General features: G+C 38.7%; 1 protein-coding gene across 3 annotated transcripts in view; it reads left to right on the top strand.

The window, feature by feature from the left end:
* Nucleotides 1-1,703: 1,703 nt before the first annotated feature.
* Nucleotides 1,704-15,669, top strand: part of EZH2 (enhancer of zeste 2 polycomb repressive complex 2 subunit) — a 138,526-nt gene continuing 124,560 nt past the window's right edge. For 2 of the 3 annotated variants that reach the window (XM_081345035.1, XM_081345037.1), the window contains exon 1: nucleotides 1,704-1,835. The gene's annotated coding sequence lies outside the window, so the exon portion shown is untranslated. Of the gene's footprint in view, nucleotides 1,840-15,669 lie in introns of all 3 variants that reach the window. The other variant, XM_081345036.1, reaches the window with a different exon arrangement.

The following is a 15,669-nucleotide window of genomic DNA, read 5'->3' on the forward strand; positions in this document are numbered from 1 at the left end:
TCATAACTATATAAATAGACCTCTCCATAATAACCTTAGATCTGATTCTTACTTTTCTAACAAGGCATCCATCATTCCTATAATTAAGTCCATCCAGCTATTAGTTATCTTCTCTTCTTTCCTTCCAGTTTACTGAGCATCATGAATTTCTCAGAAAGTTACATAATTGCATATGTCCAAAATGGGACAGATTTGAGCCTGCTTATTCATTTCTTGAAAAAGAACTGTGAATTGATTTATTCCATGGTCCATTTGTTAAATTTTCTGGCTTATCCTTGGAATTGTCAGCAATCTTTTCCAGCATTAAGTATGAATGTACTTTCTCTTCTACTTTTCAAAGTCCAACTTTCACTTCCATATTTGTCACAAATCTGATCTTTGCACATATTGACACATCACAGCTTCTAAGTATATTTTCTAAGATGCATTGCTATTTTACCAAGTGCTAGTCTGCAGAATGTTTCTTGACTGCCAGTGCCTTTATTGTACAGTCAGTCCTAAATGACAGAACTTATCAACCAATCTTCATTTATTACTATGTAAATAGATAGAGCTTGGGTGCTGAAAATATGGCCATTTATTTGGTTTTCTCTATATTTCATCTTAGACCCATTTTTCATTTAACTTTAATGGTTAAATCATTGTTAACTGAAGATTTATGTCCTGCAAAAAAGCCAGAAAGGATTTTTTTCTGAATAAAAATACTCAAGATAAATTATACTATGGCGGTGATTCCAAATTACATACCCTGAAGTACAATTCTCTCCAAGGTGTGGTAAGCTGAGACATGTAAATGAATGCATCACAATTCAACCTTATCTATTTTTATGAAAAAATGTGGCTCACACTATATGTCCCTTTATATGCAGTTGCAGTCTAAGTTTCTAAGGCGCGGGAGATATAGGATTCTAAGTTCAAGATTTTTGGTCTTCGTTAGTATGTGACATGATTTGCAGTTGAATTTGAAAACAAAAGCACCATTCTCCTATTAGTATTTCTTGATGTAATGTATGTATTGAATATCCGCTGATGCAATTCTGCTAGAAATCAGGGAAATATTTTAGGCAAATTCGCTCATCGACAAGGCTTTGCCTACATCCGTTTCGTTACTGGAGCAAACAGCAACTCTCCGAGTGGGCGGTGACTGAAACAGGAGACGGCGGGAGCTGGGCACCGAGCCCGATCTCGAGGCGCGCATTTGTGTTCCACAGCAGGCGCGCACCCTGACACTTGCGCGCAAAAAAACCCAAAAAACCTCCAGCTGTTGAAACCGTTAACGGTAGCCTGTCTTAAAGAGCTGAATGCTCCGCTAAGACGCTTATCCTTCTGTTTAGACGGGGCTTGAATTTTCTTTCTCCGATGGCAGGTCAGGAGGAAGATTTACGCTTCAGCCACATATTTCCGCAGTTATACGGGGACAGAACTTGGCGGTAAAGAGAGGGTATTAAGTTTTTGAAAAGAGAAAAAGGAGAAAGCTCCCTATCTCTTCTAGCCAGTCAGCGCGAGAACAAAGAACTTCCCTCTTTTTCCCGCCCCGCACGTGTAAGGGGGGGGGGGGAGAAGCGAATTCTCCACCCCTCCATTGCTGCTGATACTGCCTCCTTCTGCCGCCGATTGGTAGCTGCCTGGTCCTGCTGGGCGGGGAAGGGAGAGATATCCAATCCTGACGACGGTAGGTTTTCTCCAATGAGAGCGATGGCCATTGGGCCGCCGCGGGGTTTGGCGCTCTGTTGTCCGGAGCTGGGGACAAGAAGACAAGGAAGATCAGTGAAGTGAACCCGACGCTCGGACAGAAAGTGAAAGGCAGCGCGGTGGGCGAGAAGCCACCGGCGGCAGTAGGTGCTACTACCAGGGAGTGGGCTAACGAGTAAACGGGCGACGGGTAGAGGAAGGGAAAGACACACCCGCTCAGGGGCTCTTTGTCGTGCTTGGGGGCGGGGGATGGGACTCACGCAAGTTAAGGTGGGGGTTGTCTATAGGGCGACAGGGGCGGGCTTCCTACGAAGGGCAGCCTGGGAGAGGTGTCTCTGAAAGCCCCTGCTCTAGTTAAATGCAGTAGGGCTTGAATTAGAAAGGGTTAGTACTAGGGTAAGCGAGGCTGTGAGGGTACACCAAGTCTGCGGAGAAATTAGGATAAATGGGGGGCGGCGACTGAGAGGGCGTATGGAAGATTAGATAATAGGGTGGAAATGAACTTATGAGAAAGGAAAGGTGGTTTTCGGGGAAGCAGATATTGCTCAGAATTGACGAAATTATCATTTTACTTCTTCGTTCAGCACCTAGCTCATAACTAAACATAGTACGTGATTAGACAGTGGCATCCAGTATGACATATTTTAAGAGAATTTAAAGAATCGTGAGGATGAATTTGAATCTCCTGTCGCAGGGCCAATTTCCTTCATGAGAATTAAGGCACTAGCTTTTTATAAGAATACTTTAAAGAGGTGCAAACTCTTGGGATGTGATTGAGAACAAGTGGTGAATGAAAAGTATACTTTGTTCTGGATCACCTAAGTATTTCGAGATCTGTAATGTGATTAAACAGATAGATGAATGAAGAGTCGGAAGCTAATCTGCAGAAGGAAGGGGCAGAACTGATTATATTTTTAGAGATAGAATGTATTCCTGTCCTCTACTCAAGTCCAACAATACTCTTCCCTGCATTCTATTTTGGGATGCAGTAATTATTTGAAGGGAGATCTGTAAATTACTGGGAATTCAAAATAGTTTAATTGAAACACTAGAATTCTCACTTAATGCTAACAAAGGAAAATTACTTCCAAAGTGAGGTTCTAGAGAGAAAAGCTTTAAGTCTTCTGAATCTTCTGTATAAGCTGGGTATGGAATGGAATATAAGTTCCCAATGAAAAAGTTTTAGTATTATAATTTCCAAAATGTAAAGATACCAGCTGTGATTCTGTATATATCTTATTTGGAAATAAATGTTTGAGTGGAAGAGATTGACTTATGAATAGGGATGAGTAAATCTATCCTGGGGCGGTATTGGTAAAAAAAATATATTGACCTTCCTTCAGTTCATTTCTGATTTAAATATCAATATTTAAACTACTAATATTAAAATACCCAGATTTTGTAAGCAGATTGCAATATGGCAAACAGTGATTACCCTGAACAATTTTGGCCCATAATGGATTTTTTGCTCAGAATATTTTATCAGTGGAAGTATTTTTTATTTCAGATAATCCCTGGATATGTCTCAGTATGTACTGTGTTGGAATTAACATTCTGTACTGTAACAGAATCTTATTTAAGAAGTGCCACTTAAAGTTTTTGCAAATATTTGCATATTTATAAGATTGTTTCTTTTGAATTGAACTGTTCACTTAATTATCAGATTTTTTAAATTGATCTAAAAATTTCCAGTTGATTTATATGATCACCAGCAGCTCTGCTCACTATATGAAGTTGATACTGCTATACAGCTCACTGTAGCATATAACCTACAAAGGTTTGCTTTAAGAAAGAAAATTGTTATTTTTCTTCGCAGTATTTTGTGGCTGTGATAGGATTAAAATTTGAAATTATTAAAATTATTCAATTTTATTTATTGAATGAAATGAGCAAGAACTTTAAAAGTTATGTTTACCTGACTAAAATCATTATTGTTTAGGTAAATGCCTTCTGCAATAATTATATTGAAAAAGCCTTGTCTACAGTCATGTGAAAAAGAAAATACACCCTCTGAATTCTATGGTTTTACTTAGGACATAGTAAAAATCAACTAGTGTGTAAAACTAAATACACCTTATGATTCAACAGCTTGTAGAAATCCCTTTAGCAGCAATAACTTGAAGTAATTGCACACCCTTATTGCTTTCAAAAGTATGGAAAGGCTATGTAACAGCCAGGTGTTGCTAATGAAGTGCCCTTGATCAATTGATCATCAGCAACCTCTATAAAAGCCAAAATTTTAGGAGTTTGCTGGTCCCCAGCATTGTGGTGTGTATTAACACAATGCCAAAGAGTAAAGACATCAGCAATGATCTTAGAAAAGGAATTGTTGCTGCCCATCAATCTGGAAATGGTTATAAGGACATTTCCAAGCAATTTAAAGTCCATCATTATTCACAAATGGAGAAAATTCAAGACAATTGCCAATCTTCCCAAGAGTGGATATCCCAGCAAATTCACCATAAGGTCAGACTGCAAGACTCAGATTGAAAAAAAAATCCGAGAGTTACATTGCAGACTAGAGGCCTCAGTTAAATATTATGCTTCATGACAGTACAATTAGAAAAAGACTGAACAAGTATGGTTTATTTGGAAGGATTGCTAGGAGAAAGACTTTTCTCTCTAAAAGAACATGGCAATATCACTTAGGTTTCCAAAGTTGCATGTGAACAAATCACAAGACTTATGGAATGCTGTCATTTGGACAGAGGAGACCAAAGTGGAGATATTTGGCGATAATGCACAGTGCCGTGTTTGACCAAAACCAAACACAACTTAGCACAAACATACCAAATGTCAAATACAGTGGTGGAGGAGTGATGATTTGGGCTTGTTTTGCAGCCAGAAGACCTGGAAGCCTTGGAGTCATTGAGTAAACTATGAACTCCTCTGTATATTAAAGTATTCTAGAGTCAAATGTGAGGTCATCTGTCTGACAGCTAGAGCTTGGCTGACATTGGATCTTGTAACAGAACAATGATCCCAAGCACACCAGCCAATCTATAACAGAATGGCTGAAAAAGAAAAGAATCAAGGAGTTACAATGGCCCAGTCAAAGTCCAGACCTCAACCTGATTGAAATGCTGTGACAGTACCTCAAGAGAGCTGTGCATAAACAAATACCCACAAACCTCAATGAACTGAAACAATGTTATAAAGAAGAGTGGGTCAAAATTCCTCCACAACAATGTGAAAGACTGATAAAGTCATACAGAAAACAATTACTTAGAGTTATTGCTGTTAAAGGTGTTTCTACAAGCTATTGAATCAAAAAGTGTATTTAGTTTTACATACCTGGCTTCTTTATTTTGGCTTTCTTTTTGTAAAATAAATGATGACATGCAATGTGTCATGCATTTTGTTCATCTGAGGTTGTATTTACCTACTTTTAATAACTGCTAAGGAATAAATGATTTTTATTACGTCACAGTACATAAAACCATAAACTCAAAGGGGGTGTACTTTCTTTTTGAGACAACTGTTTATTTCCTTGTATTATTTTTTTACAATGAGGAAATTAACGACAGACTTTCTGGCCTATATATATCTCATATACAAATTATTTGAAAATGTAAACAGTACTTTATAATAAAATACCAGCTCTTTACTGTAGTATCCCTTCACATTAGCATCAGTAAGTACTGTCGTTTGAAGTGGGATGGCTATAATGAAATAAATAATATGTTTTAACATATGTATTAGTCCACTGTTACTGTTTTTGTACAACAGACATATGTGAGTTGTCAGTATTTATTGATACAGTATAATCAGAATTAAATAAGATAAAGTGAGAGAAAAAATATTTGATCCCCTGGTGATTTTGTATGTTTGCCCACTGACAAAGAAATGATCAGTCTATAATTTTAATGGTAGGTTTATTGTAACAGTGAGAGACAGAATAATGACAAAAAATCCAGAAAAACGCATTTCAAAAAGGTTAAAAATTGATTTGCGTTTTAATGAGTGAAATAAGTATTTGACCCCTTTGCAAAACATGACTTAGTACTTGGTGGCAAAACACTTGTTGCCAATCACAGAGGTCAGACGTTTTTTGTAGCTGGCCACCAGGTTTGCACACATCTTAGGAGGGATTTTGTCTCACTCTTCTTCGCAGATTTTCTCCAAATCATTAAGGTTTCAAGGCTGATGATTGGCAGCTCGAATGTTCAGCTCCCTCCACAGATTTTCTATGGGATTAAGGTCTGGAGATTGGCTAGGCCACTCCAGGACCTTCTTGAGCCGCTTTGTTGCCTTGGCCACATGTTTTGGGTCATTGTCATGCTGGAATACCCATCTACGACCCATTTTCAATGCCCTGGCCCCGTCCATTGTCCCTTTGATGTGGTGGAATTGTCCTGTCCCCTTAGCAGAAAAACACCCCCAAAGCATAATGTTTCCACCTCCATATTTGACGGTGGGAATGGTGTTCTTGAGATCATAGACAGCATTCCTCCTCCAAACACAGCAAGTTGAGTTAATGCCAAAGAGCTCGATTTTGGTCTCATCTGACCACAACACTTACACCCAGTTCTCTGAATCATTCAGATGTTCATTGGCAGACTTCAGACAGGCCTGTAGATATGTTTTCTTGAGCAGGGGTACCCTGCGGGTGCTGCAGGGTTTCAGTCCTTCATGGCATAGTGTGTTACCAATTGTTTTCTTGGTGACTATGGTTCCAGCTGTCTTGAGATCATTGACAAGATCCTCACGTGTAGTTCTGGGCTGATTCCTCACTATTTTCATGATCATTGAAACTCCACAAGGTGAGATCTTGCATGGAGCCCCAGACCAAGGGAGATTGACAGTTATTTTCTGTTTCTTCCATTTGGGAATAATCACACCAACTATTATCACCTCACCAAGCTACTTGGTGATAGTCTTGTAGCCCAGAGGTCCCCAAACCTTTGGGCACCATGGACCAATTCCGTGTAGAGAGGTGTGGTTTTGTGTGCTGCTTACATCCCGCGGATGGGGCTTTGCTTGTTTGTGCAGACTGCTTGCTGGCATGCCACATCCTGTTACTAGTCCATGGACCAGGGGTTGGGGACCCCTGTTGTAGCCCATTCCAGCCTTGTGTAGGTGTACAATCTTGTCGCAGACATCCTTGGACAGACTTTTTGGTCTTGGCCATGGTGGAGAGATTGGAATCTGATTGATTGATTGCTTCTGTGGACAAGTGTCTTTTATACAGGTAACAAGATGAGATTAGGAGCATTCCCTTTAAGAGACTGCTCCTAATCTCAGTTCGTTACCTATATAAAAGACACCTGGGAGCCAGAAATCTTGCTGATCGATAGGGGATCAAATACTTATTTCACTCATTAAAATGCAAATCAATTTATAACTTTTTTGAAATGCGTTTTTCTGGATTTTTTGTTGTTATTCTGTCTCTCACTGTTAAAATAAACCTACCATTACAATTATAGACTGATCATTTCTTTGTCAGTGGGCAAATGTACAAAATCAGCAGGGGATCAAATATTTTTTCCCCTCACTGTACTTCCTTAAGGATTTTGAACATCAGTAATGCATGATACATCAGGAATTTTCAAACTTATGGGTTTTTTTTTAACTTTTTCTCACTACATTACAAGCACACTTGATAAGCATAAAAGAAACTTTGTCAAAAAGTGAAATACCAAAACTCAAGCAGGGAACCATCAATCTCTAAAGATTGCTGAACTTTACTACCAGAATCCTTTGGTACTGGTGATTCTGCCTAAAGTTGCTCAAGTAGTAGTAATTCATCAAAGTGTAGGAACACCACAATAGATTGAAATAAAACAAGTTACCGTAAATAGTTTTGGTTTTTAAATCTACTGTAGTTCTTTTTAAATATATTTGCTTTCATCTATCAGAGCAATGGAAATAGAGGAAAATATTAACTTTTAGCCATCCTGAGTGACAAATATTGTCATTGATGAAATAGAACATATGGATTTTAAAAACAATTTATTATCTGCCTAAATTCAATATCCAGCCATTGCAGTGATATGACTAGGTTCACTAAAGTGAATACCACAGATATTTGCAAAGGGAGGGTGCAATAAAGAAGTAAACGACCAAAGCAGATCATTTCATAATGCAAAAACAAAGTGGTTTTGATAAGGTTTTGGTGAAATTAAGTTAACAAAAATTCTTCGGAATGCAGCCATGGCTGTATGTAATAATTTTTTTGAAGAAAAACAGTCACTGAATATTGATTTATTTGGCCAGAACATTTATTGATTGCCTGAGTAATTGTGAAATTCAGGTTTTAATTTTTGTACATCGAAATAGTTAAATTTGTATATTTGTATACTTGGAATAAATGGAGTAACTGATACATGCATTTTTATGCAGTTCTGATAATTTTAATACATAAATTAGCATAAATAAATTATATCAAGTTTTTTTTATTGCCAAGTTTCTATCACTAAGCAGTGCCAGCTGAACAGAGGTTCTGAGACTTTAACTAGCAAGTTCTATGGCATGAAAAAACTGAAAGTTCCTGACATACAACATGCCTGTCTGTACTTTTTAGGTAATGAGGTATGAATAACAATATGCTGACTTTCTAGAAAGTTGCTTAATTAGAGAATCAAGCTTGCTTAAATTAGAATGAGCAGACTTGGGTAAAAATGAGTTATGCTTCTGGTAAACAGGACAACTAAGTTTAGGCTCACTGAAACCATACCCAATAAACATTGCATATGAAAAGGATATGACTTAAGATTGGCAACTTAGTTGCCTATCATGAAGAAGATTGCCATGGAATACAAGAGAATAAAGGCAAAATAGAATAACTTAATTAAATGAAAGAAGAATAAATGTATTGTGAGTATATAAAACTATAAGAAAAGGGAAGAACATCATAAATTTAAACGAAAGTGTCCTGGTATATTGGAGTTGGATTGTGGAAGTGAAGGATAGGTTTAATAATGGGAAAAAATAAGATACATGTCAGAAAGTGCATTAATGTTATCTGGAGTTTTATTGCTGCATATGAATGTATAAATTTATACAGAATAAAGTACAAAAGAATATACAAATTGTATGGAAGAAATGGAAGCAAAGATGATTTGCAAGTTAGAACGTTATGGAGGAATATAGTAAATAGTATTGATCTAAATTAAATTTAGGCATATTCCCTTTTTGGTTTTTTGGTCTTTGCCTATTATCATCTGTATTTCTGAGCTAACACTAATTGTACTGAAAGAACAAAATTAAGGATTTGTCATACATATGTAATTGAATATAGGGACAGTGATTTCATCATCATGTCAATAATTTGTACTGAAAAAAGCACTCAAGAAAATTAGTCTTATGTGTTTACAAATAGATTAGAAAATCACAGCATGTTAATCCTTTCATAACATAACAGTTATGCATATTATATGGTCATGTAATGTCTCTATTCCTAGCAATCATTTTCAAGCAATGTTTGATCAATGAATTGATGCTTCAGTAAGTTGTCTAAAAAATTATAGATCTTCTAAGTCAGATTGTCAGATGTCAGATCCAGTAAGAAAAAATTCCCTTCTCTTAGAGCTTTAATGGAGGTCTTATCAGCAGTGCTCAACTTAATTACCGGTAACTTGAAAAGATGCTTTAAACAATAGTGAAGAAAAAAGTTGTAGCTGCAATGCATATGGCATATTTTGGGTTTTTGCAAACAACAAGGCATATATTTGGAAGCTTGTAGCAATATTTGAAGAAAAGTCAAACGACCTGAGAAGCAAATACATATACTAAAGAGCAGAGATTTATTAGATAAAGAAGCAATTGCCATGGTTAACAAGACCAAACACATCTACATAAGTAAGAGAATCAAAGAGACAAGTCCAATGTATAAGAAGCAAGTGAAAAGTCCTTATTAAAACTTAGAAATGCTTGAAGGATCTTTGCAGATGAGATAAGGTTTGAGCTTTTAACAAACTAGTGCAGTATAGGCAACAAAGACAGTGTATATATGAAGGGTATCGGAGATACAGCTTCCTAAAGAGGGCAGAGAGTGATTATTATGAGGAATCAAATATAGAATGATTTCACCCATGTTGAAGCAAAAGTGAGCAACAAAAACTATTTTCAACTCTTTATCAAATCCTCTGGCAACTATTAACTACATGGACAAAAGATACTGCAAAGAAGATCTAGGAAGAAAAGTTATGAATAGTTTATCATCCAGCTTCCCAGTCTGTAGAAAAATACTGGAAGAAAGAGAATTATATTACAAGTGAATGACTGTGGATATGTTGGTGATGATATTTGATTTTTGGGACCATGGCCTTAATTATCTGGATTATGGACTGCAGGTATGAGATGTCTTTTATCTGTTAAAAGAAAACTGGCTTAACTATGGTGAGCGTGATGAGAAGGGCTTTATACTGTATCCCATGGGATTAGAGATAGATATCCTGAAGGAAAATCTTCAGATAAGTGCTTATGTGCTATAGAAGAAAATGGAAATGTAATAATGGGATCTTATCTTGAGTCACATTTCAGGGTGGTTAAATATTTTGGCTGTAAACGATTAGCTAGAAAGAAAGAGTAGTAATAATTCTACTGGTGTCTGGAGGTATGAAGCATATAGCGACACATGTTTGGAATTCAGTTCTGAAAAGCATGGCCATTGCAGTTATTCCTAAATTGCTTTGATGCTGACTTTTTCCTTTGGAGAACCAAGAACCAATATTTGACCTGATAATCACCAATATTGAAAGTATAGTCAAGAAAATGGAAATTGCAGGATTATCAGGGGAATCCCGAGTGCCGCGTAACAGAGTGAGCGCCTGTTACTCATCCCAGCTTCTGCCAGCCTAGCAGTTCGAAAGCACGTAAAAATGCAAGTAGAAAAATAGGGACCACTATGGTGGGAAGGTAACAGTGTTCCGTGTGCCTTTGGTGTCTAGTCATGCCGGCCACATGACCACGGAGACGTCCTCGGATAAGTGCTGGCTCTTCGGCTTTGAAACGGAGATAAGCACCACCCCCTAGAGTTGGAAACGACTAGCACGCATGTGCGGGGGAACCTTTACCTTTACCTTTTTACTGTGGAATGTAAAAGGGACGCGGTGGCTCAGTGGGTTAGGATGCTGAGCTTGTCGATCAGAAGGTCGGCAGTTTGGCGGGTTAAATCCCGAGTGCCGCGTAACAGAGTGAGCGCCTGTTACTTGTCCCAGCTTCTGCCAACCTAGCAGTTCGAAAGGACGTAAAAAATGCAAGTATAAAAATAGGGACCACTACGGTGGGAAGGTAACAGCGTTCCATGTGCCTTTGGCATCTAGTCATGCTGGCCACATGACCACAGAGACGTCCTCGGACAAGTGCTAGCTCTTTTGCTTTGAAATGGAGATGAGCACTGGCCCCTAGAGTTGGAAACGACTAGCACACATGTGCGGGGGAAACTTTACCTTTACCTTACTGTGGAATGTAGTCAAACACGAATCTTATACTTAGAAAATAGAGCAATTCTAACAAACTAAAAAAAAGTTATTCCTGCTTAAATTCTTATCATATCTAAAAAGGTAAGATCTTTGTAAGACAAAGTCGTAATGATATGAAGTTGGCATGGATTTATCAAAAATAATTTTTCCAGACTAACTTTATCTCATATCATTTCCTGAGTAGATTAGATGGCATGTCAATTAAATGAGTAAAATTGAATAATTGTGTTCATTAGTGTTTTATCATCAGACTGGAATGAAAATATCCTAGAAATCCTATTAAAAGTAAAATTTTATGTTTAGAAAGAACCCCAACTTTTAATATAAAGGTAATATTTGCTTGTTTATGGTAATTAGGAGTGTTTATGGTAAATGTAGTGTCATGTGACCATGGCAACTTATAGTGGTAGTTGCAGCAATTTTGGTTGCTATCATTAAATGAATTTTCTGAGTCAGTAAGCACAGCATCATGTGACTGCCATTTATGACCTTCTGCCAGCTTCCTTACTGATTTTGTTTCTTGGAAGCCAGCAATGAAGGTTGCAAATGGTGATCCTGTGACTGTGGGACTATGCAACCATCCAAAGATTCTTTTCTAAAATACAACTGGACTTGATTTTTTTCCTTAAAAACATTTTGTTCATTCAAAAAGCTTCTTCAGTTCTGACTGAATGGTGGAGAATAGAAGGATTTATATCTGTGTGTTTTATCCTTGGTGTGGAGAAGCTTCTGCTTTTATGTATTCTTGGGTTTAAAATATGCATGTATGTTGTGTTGAGCTGAAAATCCTCCTGAGATTTTCAGATATTCCTGTATGGTATGAAATAGCAACATTGCTCCATTTGTTGTGCTCTTCTTTGTTATGGAGGAGCTTCTACTGTACTATCTTTTTCTGGATTTGATGAAGGCCTAGTCGGCATAGCTCCAAGTTCTGAGGCTTCTTTGATGTTCTTCTCTACCTGAAGGATAAAACACTCAGACATAAACTGATGCAGGTTCGCATCCCACCAGGCTCAAGGTTGACTCAGCCTTCCATCCTTCCGAGGTAGGTAAAATGAGGACCCAGATTGTTGGGGGCAATTAAGCTGACTTTGTAATAATGCCGCTTGGGTGTGTGTGAAAGCCCTAATAAGCAGGCATATGCATAGAATGAAGGCTACTGCTAAGCTTGTAAGCCGCCCTGAGTCTTCGGAGAAGGGCGGGATATAAATGGAATTAAAAAATAAAATAAATCAATGTGGTATATGCAGCACAATGCATTGAGACGTGCAGAGCTGTACATTGGGGAAACAAAACAAATGTATGGCACAACATAGGAGAACAAAACCATCAGGACAGATTCAGCAGTCCATCTGCATCTGAAAGACAGGTCAGTTTCTTGAAGACAGCAAAGTTCACATTCCTGACAGGACCACTGGTTTGAAAGAGGTCAAAGAGGCCATCTATGTTAAAATTGAACAGCCCTCTCTACAAAAGGGGAGGGATATGATACCATCTATCCCCTGTTTACAACAGATGTATTTTAGCAGTCTCAAGAAGTTTCCATACCCATTTGAACTTTGATTCAGATTACCTAGGATATAGATAAACCTCCCAAGTGGCCTCAATGACTCTCAGAGAGCTAATGACCAAACCTCGGAGTGCTAACTACCAGATGACTACAAAGAATATAAATCCGTCCATTCCCCACCATTCAGTCAAAACTAAACAAGCTTCTTGGAGGAGAAGCAAGACGATTTCAAGGTGAAAAACCAAGAATGTCCAGTTGACTTTTGGAAAAGCACCTTTGGGACAATCATGATCTGGAAGCTCCACAGATATTTAAACATTGTGATTGTGAACCAGTTTCTGAGTGTCTCAATTATTATGTGACCATGGGGATGATGCAACAGCTGCAATTACAAGAACCAGCTGTAAGTCACCTTGTTCAGCATTGTTGTTACTTTGAATGGTTGCTGAACAAGTGGTCATTAAGTGAGGACTTCCTGTAGTACAGATTTGTTTATTGAATTATGTTGACATTGAGTGGTTTCCAGTTTTTATTAAATTCTGTTTCAGATTTTTTTTGAGATGCAAGGTTCATATATCGGTATATACTTTTATACAGAAATTTAATTAACCATTTTGCCATAAAAGAGACCAAACATCTATTCCAATAAAAGGCATATAATAGCCTTGCAACAGTTAGTATATACTGTGCTAAATTGGTATACTATTTGGAATAAATGATTTTGTAAAGTTTAGTAAATATTCGGCTGAAATGGGAATTTAACTGTTAAGATTTTATTCATTTTAGTATGAGTTATTTTCCAAAATTATTGAGCTTTAAACATTCTCACCAAATATAAAAGAATGATCCAACCAGATTATTGCAGTTCCATCATTTTTTCCATCATTTTTTAGAGAATGAACTCTCTCTTTTCTCAACCAAAACTGAGATAGCATATCAATGATGAAACATGCAAATTTTCTTTAAGTATAAAATTTGGTATAAAGTATTTCATTAAAATTCCAATTGTTGAATATTTATTATCCCATTTAAATCCTGGATCCATTTAAATCATTCATTTAATTTGATTAACAGGCTCTCAGTCATATTTCAACAATTTTTAAGACCTAGCAGATGCTCCAAATTATGCATTATAAGATTTTCATATTCAGTCAAATCTGTATGTGCTACATGTTTTTGTAAACTCTCTACTTATGCTACTTATTTAAAGATATTAAAACCAGACAGTTCAACTAAGCCATTGTGAAATAAAAATTACAGATTTTATCTTATTAATAATCAGATCTTCCAGTCTAAATGAACTTGTGAATCTACTGAACTTGTGAATCTTTCAGATCTTTCAGATAAGAAAAATAAAGGTTATATATTAGTTCAGTTAGGGGTCAAAAGGTTGCAGTAAGAAATGTTTGTGTTATATTTTGTGAAATAAAAGCCCAAAATGAATACTTATCAGCATGCTTTAAACAATGGTTGTTGAGAGTGTGGTGGCGCATCAGCTTCCTCTGTTCCTGGATGAAGCTGATTATCTGGACCCATACCAATCGGCTTTCAGGCCTGGGCACAGCACGGAGACGGCATTGGTCGCGCTGGTGAATGATCTCTGGCAGGCTCGGGACAGGGGTTGTTCCTCTGTCCTAGTCCTTTTAGATCTCTCAGCGGCTTTCGATACCATCGACCATGGTATCCTACTGCGGCGTCTCAGGGGATTGGGAGTGGGAGGCACTGTTTTGCGGTGGTTCTCCTCCTATCTCCTGGGCCTCTCGCAGTCGGTGTTGACGGGAGGGCAGAGGTCTGCCCCGAGGCCTCTCGTTTGTGGAGTTCCTCAGGGGTCGGTTCTCTCGCCCCTCCTGTTCAACATCTATATAAAGCTGCTGGGCGAGATCATTCGTGGTTTTGGGGTGGGGTATCATCAGTACGCTGATGATACCCAACTTTTTTTCTTCACCCTGAACCAACCCAGCGATGCCCTCGCTGTGATGGCCCGTTGCCTGGAAGCGGTCCGGGTCTGGATGGGGAGAAACAGGCTTCGTCTCAATCCTGCCAAGACCGAGTGGCTGTGCATACCGGCATCTCGGGTCAACCAGACTATTCCATCTCTAACGATGGGGGGGTGAGGTGTTACCCCCCCGTTGATACGGCTTGCAACTTGGGTGTCCTCCTGGATTCACGGCTCAATTTTGAAGATCATATAGGAGCCGTGACCAGGGGGGCTTTTGCCCAGGTTCGCCTGGTGCGCCAGTTGCGACCCTACCTGGACCGAGATGCCCTACGCACAGTCACTCATGCGCTCGTGACTTCCCATTTAGACTACTGCAACGCTCTCTACATGGGGCTGCCCTTGAGGACCACTCGGAGGCTTCAGCTGGTGCAGAATGTGGCTGCGCGAGTTGTGATGGGGGTCTCCCGATACTCCCATGTAACACCTCTACTCCGCGAGCTGCATTGGCTCCCGGTTGCCGTCCGGGTGAGATTCAAGGTGCTGGTGATGACCTATAAAGCCCTAAATGGCTTGGGTCCGGGTTATCTGAGGGAACACCTGCTGCCGGCATCAAGCTCCCTTCGTCCTGTGCGCTCCCACAGGGAGGGTCTTCTCAGGGTGCCGCCGGTTAAAGATTGCCGGCGGGTAATACCCAGGGGTAGGGCCTTCTCAGTGGGCGCGCCTGCCCTTTGGAACCAGCTGCCCACGGAGCTTAGGACTGCCCCCAACCTCCATTCATTCCGCCGGGACCTGAAGACCTGGCTCTTCGAGCTCTCTGGCCCAGGCTGAGAATTTTTAATTTTTAATTTTAACTGGGGTTTTTATTTTCTCTCAGGGTTTCATTTAATCTTTTTTAATTGTTTTAACTTTTGTATGGATTTTCTTTTAAATACCCTGTAAACCGCCCTGAGTCCTTCGGGAAAGGGCAGTATATAAATCTAAATAAATAAATAAATGTCCATTAATTAATTTTTTTACTGTCAAAGAGAACCTTGCAATCCAAAGCAGGTGGTGTATGGTGATGCTGGTTTTGAAGTGAGTACTGTACATTGATGAGCCAAAAA

The sequence above is a fragment of the Vipera berus genome (genome assembly GCF_964194415.1).
Source record: "Vipera berus genome assembly, chromosome: Z".
Taxonomy (NCBI): domain Eukaryota; kingdom Metazoa; phylum Chordata; class Lepidosauria; order Squamata; family Viperidae; genus Vipera; species Vipera berus.